The sequence below is a fragment of the Arachis ipaensis genome, chromosome B9 (genome assembly GCF_059453495.1).
Source record: "Arachis ipaensis isolate K30076 ecotype BB chromosome B9, ASM5945349v1, whole genome shotgun sequence".
NCBI classification, from domain to species: domain Eukaryota; kingdom Viridiplantae; phylum Streptophyta; class Magnoliopsida; order Fabales; family Fabaceae; genus Arachis; species Arachis ipaensis.
The window spans coordinates 28,720,875-28,728,568 of NC_142444.1; the positions used below are offsets into that span (position 1 = coordinate 28,720,875).

The 7,694-nt window shown below is 44.4% G+C and overlaps 1 pseudogene; it reads right to left on the reverse strand.

Moving 5' to 3' along the window:
- Positions 1-850: 850 nt before the first annotated feature.
- LOC148544124 (uncharacterized) lies at positions 851-6,868 on the reverse strand (annotated as a pseudogene).
- Positions 6,869-7,694: the final 826 nt, after the last annotated feature.

The window sequence follows — 7,694 nt, forward strand, 5'->3', positions numbered from 1 at the left end:
AAATTTGCAAATGGAAATGGTGGATGAATGTTTCGTTATATTATTTTTAGAGAAAATTCTATTCTCCTCCGATACGAGATGCTAAAATGTATATTTCTTCCCTTATAATTTAAAAAAAAAATTTTTAATCTATTTTAATTTTTTTTGTGTTAACTAATTTTAACTTTATCCATTTTTCAAGTAAAAATAAATTATTTTTTTATAAAAATACCTTTTAGCAAAAATTTTATTCTTTTGTCATTAATTTTGGGGCAAAAAACCCATATATACCAAGGAGAGCTCAAAATTACCAAAATCAGCCAAACCAGAAATTCATACCTGAATCAACCAGGACGAATTATTATATAATTCGAATCTATAAGATTCGAATTATACTCTCAAGTAATTCGAATTTATATAATTCGAATTATCTCCATGCAACAAATGAACGTAATTCGAATCAATATGATTCGAATTATAGATATCCAAAAAATTATGTAATTCGAATCAATATGTTTCGAATTTACATAAACTATTTCGAATTTAGTTAACTCGAATTACTAGGAGAAGTTTATATTAGAGAGGTTCGAATCTAGTTGATTCGAATTAGGGTTAAAACGGATTTCCATAGTAATTCGAATCAAGTTGATTCGAATTACAACTGTTTCGGCTATAAAAGGAGTTCGAACCAAGTTCATTCGAATCAGTTTGTCTTTCTCTAACCCCACCAAATCCCAGAGAAAACGACCAACCTTTCGTACGAGTAAGAGGAGATCGCCTTTTTTTGTCGATGGGGGACGATCCGGGAAGGCTTTATCGTTTGGATGGAGTTGCGCATATCGCCGGTGTCATCAACGACGAGGTTAGTGGTTTATGAAAGCGTTTTATGATAACGGTTTTTGTTAATGGTTTTTGATAATGGTTTATGTTACTGTTAGTGGTTTAGGATAGTGGTTTAGGAGAGTGGTGCAGGCTAGTGTTAGCGGTTTAAGCAAGCGGTTTAGGCCATTGGTTTTTGTTAGTGGTATTTGAAATTGGTTTTTTTAAGCGGTTTGTGGTCTTTGATTTGGATAGTGGTTTTAGTGATGGTTAGCGGTTTAGGGGGGTGGTTTGAGTTGGTGGTGTATGGTAGTGGGTTTTGTTAATGGTCTTGTTATAGCGGTTTATTTTAGTGTTAGCGGTTTAAGCAAGCGGTTTAGGCCAATGGTTTTTGTTAGTGGTATTTGAAATTGGTTTTTTTAAGCGGTTTGTGCTAATTGTTTTGGATAGTGGTTTTAGTGATGGTTAGCGGTTTAGGGGGTGGTCTGAGTTGGTGGTGTATGGTAGTGGGTTTTGTTAATGGTTTTTTATAGCGGTTTATTTTAGTGTTAGCGGTTTAACTAAGCGGTTTAGCGGTTTAGTGGTTAACGGTAGTGGTTTATGATAAATGTGATCATGCATCTGTTTTTGTTAATGGTATTTGCACTAGGTTTGAGTGAGCGGTTTCTGTATAAAATGTTGGTCGTTTGTTTCGTTTATCTTTTACACATGACGATTTATTTTCTGGTTCCTTATGAAACATATTGTATATGTTAGTGGGTTGTGCATCTGTTCTAATTATGCGGTTTATGTACTGGCCAGCCTCGTCGTTGCATATCCAGCGTTAGGCGGCAGCAGGGGATGCGTCTTGATGAGAGGTACGTTCCGTACCTGTAGATGGCCGGATTGTACCATCTTGCGAGACTGAATGACAGATGGTTCCGACTAGACGAGCCCCTAGTCAGCGCATTCGTCGAGAGGTGGCGGCCTGAGACGCACACCTTCCACATGCCGTTCGGAGAGTGCACCATCACTCTTCAGGACGTCGCATACCAGCTGGGGTTGCCAGTGGACGGAGATTACGTTAGTGGTTGCCTGACAGACTTCCACCTTTACATTGAGGGTGGGAGACCTGCTTGGCAGTGGTTCCATGAGTTGCTCGGTGTTTTACCTCCCGAGAACCAGGTGCAGAAATTCGCAGTCAACTGCACCTGGTTTCAGGAGACATTTGCAGAGTGTCCAGACGGGGCTGATGAGGAGACAGTTAGGCGCTTTGTCCGGGCCTATATCATGATGTTATTGGGCACGCAGCTCTTTGCCGACAAGTCCGGCAATCGTATACACATCAGATGGCTACCTTATGTTGCTCGGCTTGAGGAGATGGGTCGCTACAGTTGGGGGTCGGCGGCACTTGCATGGTTGTACAGGTGCATGTGCCGAGTCGCCAACAGACATGTGGTGAAGTTAGCTGGCCCTTTACAGTTACTACAGTCTTGGATATTCTGGAGGTTTCCCACTCTTAGACCATCTGGGTATGATGAGATTAGCTGGCCCCTTGCCTCGAGGTACCGTTATTGTTTTGTATTATATATTCTTCTCGTATTTATTTTCGATTATGAAACCAATTTTAATGTTTCTCGTACGCAGATGGTCTGGTTACAATCCTGGGATTAGCAACAAGGGACCTCGGGTACAGATGGCTCGCCTGAAGATCGACTTGTTACAGCCTCGGCAGGTAAGTACGCAGAACATGTGTATTTCAAGTCATTGTTTCAGTTTATATTGTAACAACCCTTTTAATTTTTATTTTTCCAGTTCATATGGATGCCCTATAGCGCACTAGACGTCATCCAGGTTGTACATCCGGAGGTCTTGGAGCCTCGGCATACGATGTTATGGCGGTGCAGAACGTCCCTGATTTACTTTGCGGTTGTGGAGTGGCATCAGGTTGATAGAGTTTTACCTCAGTTCGGCGGCGTTCAGCCCATACCGTCTCCCGCCTTGAACATCGACTTCTTGATGTCGAAGGATGGGAGAGGAGGTGACCGTTGGTTCCCGGCACAGTACGCTGACTGGCATGTTCACTGGCAGGAGCGTGCGGAGCACATTCTACAGTTTGACATCGTCCCCGACCCCGGTCCGTCACACGATTTCTTGACATGGTGGTATCAGCACGGAAAGAGGTTTCTGTCGCCGGAGATGTTATTGGGGGATCCGAGAGGTATTCCTATTCCAGATGAGGCTATGCAGAGGGGTGCAGGTCGACTTCCAGATATGGACCGGGTCGAGGACGTTCCCGACAGACGTCGTATTGAGCGGAGAGCTCGAGTTGGGACACGTTGTAGCCAGCGGGAGTGGATCGGGGCGGATCTTGCTATGGATGACGTCGAACCCCCAGTTAGGGGTGGCGGGAGAGTTCGTGGTCGTGGAGGCAGGAGGAGAGTGGGTGCTGCTAGAGAGGGTGCCCAGATGCCTATGGGAGGTGATGTTGCGGGGGTTGATAGGGCCCATCGGGGCGGGCATGAGGGTGGGTCGCGTGGATCTGGTATGGGAGATCCGACGACTCACACTGATGCTGGGCTTGGTGGTGGAGGTCTTGGAGATTACTTCGTAGGTGTTCCCGGTGATGATCATACCCTCCAGGAGAGTACTCCATGGGTGAGTCCGAGCTCGATGTTTGGAGACTTGCTTGCTAGTGATGGCATTGTGGCCGAGTTTGGTGGACCGCATTTCCTTGATGATATCCGGACCATCATGCAGGAGGATGAGGCTGCAGCCGGACGGGTTCAGACGACAGGGACACAGGCACCCCTGGATGTAGATCTGAACGAGCCTGCCACGGTAGCTCCCCCGCATCCTTTTGCCATGGGTGGGACCCCAGCATCGGCCCAGACTATTGGGTCACATTCAGTTGCCGGCCCGTCATCATCCAGACCCGTGCATGCTGCGCGTGTGACCCCGAGACAGCCAGTTCCGGATGACAGCGACGAGTCTATTGAGGATGAGGAGCCACTTATACGGAGGAGTTTCCGGACACGGGTGCCACGCTGTTGCGGCACTGGATCGCACCTATTTAGATGATTTATGGATAGTGGTGTATGTCATGTTGTTATATTTATATTGTCTACCTTATTGGTTGGTTATCATTGTTATGGTATGTACGTTGTAGTTATGTTATTTGATGTTATGGTTTGTACTTTGTTGTTTTGTTATGTCATTTACTATGATGTATTCCACTTTTCTGTTATGATATATAGTTTCATGTTATGTTATTCATTATGATTCATCCCTCGCGGTAATGTTGTTTGTTTTAGAAACTAATTTCAATCATTTAAAACATATTCAGCAGAAATATTTGGTACGAATAACAAGTTTCATTACTAATAGGAAACAACTTAGTACAAAGGAGCACAATGGTTGCTAACTTACGTAGAAGACAAGTGCTAATAGATTAAGAAATCTCCTATTGATTTCCAGCAGTCCCGCTGGGGCCAGCGCCTTGTGGACAACTATGCCTGGTGTGACCTGGCTGCCTGCAGAGGCCACATCTCTTTGGCTGGTTCGGATCTGCTTCATCCGTGTTGGTGCGGATTCTTGTGGATCTAGGACGACCCTCCCGCGCACGCCTCATATTCGGATCCGGTATAATGGTTGGCCCTGCATAAGGTGGCCAGAAATCCTCTGGAATGGGAGGTGTAAATCCCATCTGATAGACACCGAAAACGGAACTCAGGCGATAGACCTCGTGGACGTAGGGCTGCCATGTAAGTCGTGAATAAGCACAACATGCCAGTGCGTGTGGACAGGGAAAATGAAGTGCTTGGAAGTATCCACAATCACAAGTCTTAGACCCTAATGAGACCCTGTACGTACCAAGGGAGAATGAACCTGTCGGAGTCGTCTCAGCAACGGTGTATTCCGAGTTATCCCTGTCGTAAACAGTCACCGTGAAGCACCTGGCTGTCTTCAGGTTGGCCTTGATACACTTTACTAGGTATTGACTGAATTGTTGTCCAGTACCCATCTGAGCCTCGGCCTCCCTTCCCTTACGGACAAATAGCTCAGCTAGCCTTCCGTATGTGGCCTTCACCAGCGAGCAAACAGGGAGGTTTCTTACCCCCTTCAGGATTGAGTTGACACATTCAAAAATATTGGTCGTCATGTGCCCGAATCTCCGACCCGCATCACAGTACTGTGTCCACAACGAATACTCGATTCGGTTCGCCCAGTCACACATTGCCGGATTCTCAGAGCGCATAATGTCAAACCAGTAGTCGAACTCCACTTCAGTCTTCGCATATGCGGCGTTAACAAGAAGCCTCCGGGCATCTTTTCCCTTGAACGTCAATGCAAAGTTCGATGCAACGTGTCGAATGCAGAACGCCCGGTACGCAGCTGGGGGTAGCCATCCCCCATCCGGAGCCTCGAGTGCTGCCTTGATGCCATTATGCCTATCTGAAATAACTAACAGACCCGGCTGAGGTGTCACGTGCTCACGGAGGTGGGAAAGAAAGAAAGACCATGACTCAGCATTCTCACCCTCGACTAGTGCAAATGCCACGGGGAGGATGTTCGAGTTTCCGTCCTGTGCAATGGCGACTAGCAGTGTTCCCCCATACTTCCCATATAGATGGGTCCCATCAATACTCACCAGAGGCTTGCAATGACGGAATGCCTGGATACAAGGGGGGAAAGTCCAGAACAGCCTATGAAAATAAACCTGAGACTCGTCAACCTGTCCCCCAACTCGAACAGGGCAAGTCCTAAGGACGGCTACAGTGTCAGGCATCGTCAGCTGAACTCCTAAAACCCACCTAGGGAGCTCGTTGTACGACTCGTCCCAGTCCCCATATATGACGGCAACGGCCTTCTGCTTCGCCATCCATACCCTCCTGTACGTTGGCCTGAACCCAAATTGTGCGGCCGTGGTATTTTGAAGCACCTTGATGTTCACAGCTGCATCAGCCCTAACCATCGGCATAATGAAGGTGGATATCACATGGTAGTCCAGACTCCTATGGTCGCTGGAGATGGAGCTGGCGAGACATGTATGTGGACCGTTGTATCGCTTCACTTCCCAGATACCCTTCCGCTGTCGGAGACTCATCCGAATGAGCCATGTGCACCCATTCCCAAACTCAGAACACTTTCCCACATACCTCCGATAGTCAGACTCAACGACCTTGTACTGGACCCCTCGGCGGATACTGTACGTCTTCACATTGAACAGCGCCTCATCTTTATCCTGAAATTGTTGGCCAACCTGAAACTCGTTCACACCGGCAGACCCCTCGGTATCTCTAGCGCCAAATCCTGAGGGCAGCAGAGCATTTTCGTCCTGCCGCATGGCATCCAGGTCCAACGAGGAAAAATGGGGTGGATACTGCTGTGTGCCAGAACTAGATCCACCTGTAGCCCTTCTCGGAACAGTAGTTCCAACATCATCGCCGCTTTCATCAGCGATCAAATCCGGCTCCAGGTCATCGTCATCTGGATCATCAAACAAACCATCACCAACACCAGCCGGTGTGGGACAATGTACCTCGGTGGGAATATGTTCCCCATGCCGAACCTCATCTCCAACATTCCCGCCCAGATCGACGGCAAACGAAGGGGACGCAACAGGCTGCATCGGTGGCTCATACACAGGAGCAGAGGACGAAGCAACAGCAGGTCTCGAGCTCGACCCGGCAACCGCGGCTATAGTATTCGCATTCCGGTTTGAACCACCTGAGCTAGATACCACATCAACCAACTTAGCCAACAACTCTGGTGTCCTTACCTCGGGAAACTGCCTACGACAAAGAAACATAACCTGCAAGTCCTCGTTACTGCCGATTGTGGAACAATCAAACTTCACGGTGTCATGGAGCACCGCTGTTGGAATGCGGTAGAAAAACTTCTTGACCCTTTTAACTCCTTCGAGACCAAGCTTATCCAGCACACAGCTAACAAGAGCATCGTAGGTGGTTGTTGGCGTCACGATAATACATAGTGGATCCTTATCAGTGAACTTCACGCCGGATCGAGTTTTTCTCTTAATCGACCCTCTATAATGTACCAACACTAGGAAACTCTCCTCACTAGCCATCTCCCCACTTTGTTCACAGCATCATGAGTTCACAGCATATATATATAGCCATGGTTCGTGCTATATATATATAATTCGAAACAATTTGTTTCGAATTATCACAACCTATCCTAGTAATTCGAACTAACTAAACTCGAATTCCTTACTTATAATTCGAAACAATTTCTTTCGAATTATGTTGAAACACAAACTAACCTAGTAATTCGAATTAATAAGACTCGAATTCTTCATATATAGTTCGACACAAGTTGTTTCGAATTACGTTATGTTGTTACCTTCATAATAATTCGAATCATATTGATTCAAATTACTTTAACTCGTTGCATGCACATAATACGAATGAAGTCAATTCGAATTACTTGTGATCATAATTCGAATCTTATTGATTCGAATTACATAATAATTGGTCCTGGTGGATACAGGTGAAGATTTTTGATTTGGCGGATTTAGGTAATTTCGAATGCTCCTTGGTTTATTTGGGTTTTTTGCCCTTAATTTTGCTTACTAAAATATTCTTTAATAAATTTTTTTTATTGATTAAATTGTATTTTTTTCAAAATATTTTTAAAAAAATTTAATAATTAAATTATTTTTTTAAGATACTTTTTAATAATTTTTTAATTATTAAATTATAATTTTACTAAAATTTTTGTTAACAATTTTTTTATATTTTACAATTAATTTTTTTATATTAATATATATTATTTTAATATTAAAAAAAGATTATTTTTGAATATCAATATATATTAATTATTAATTTATTATACATATTAATAATGGTAAGATTTTTTTATTTAATGTTAAAATAATATATATTGATATAAAA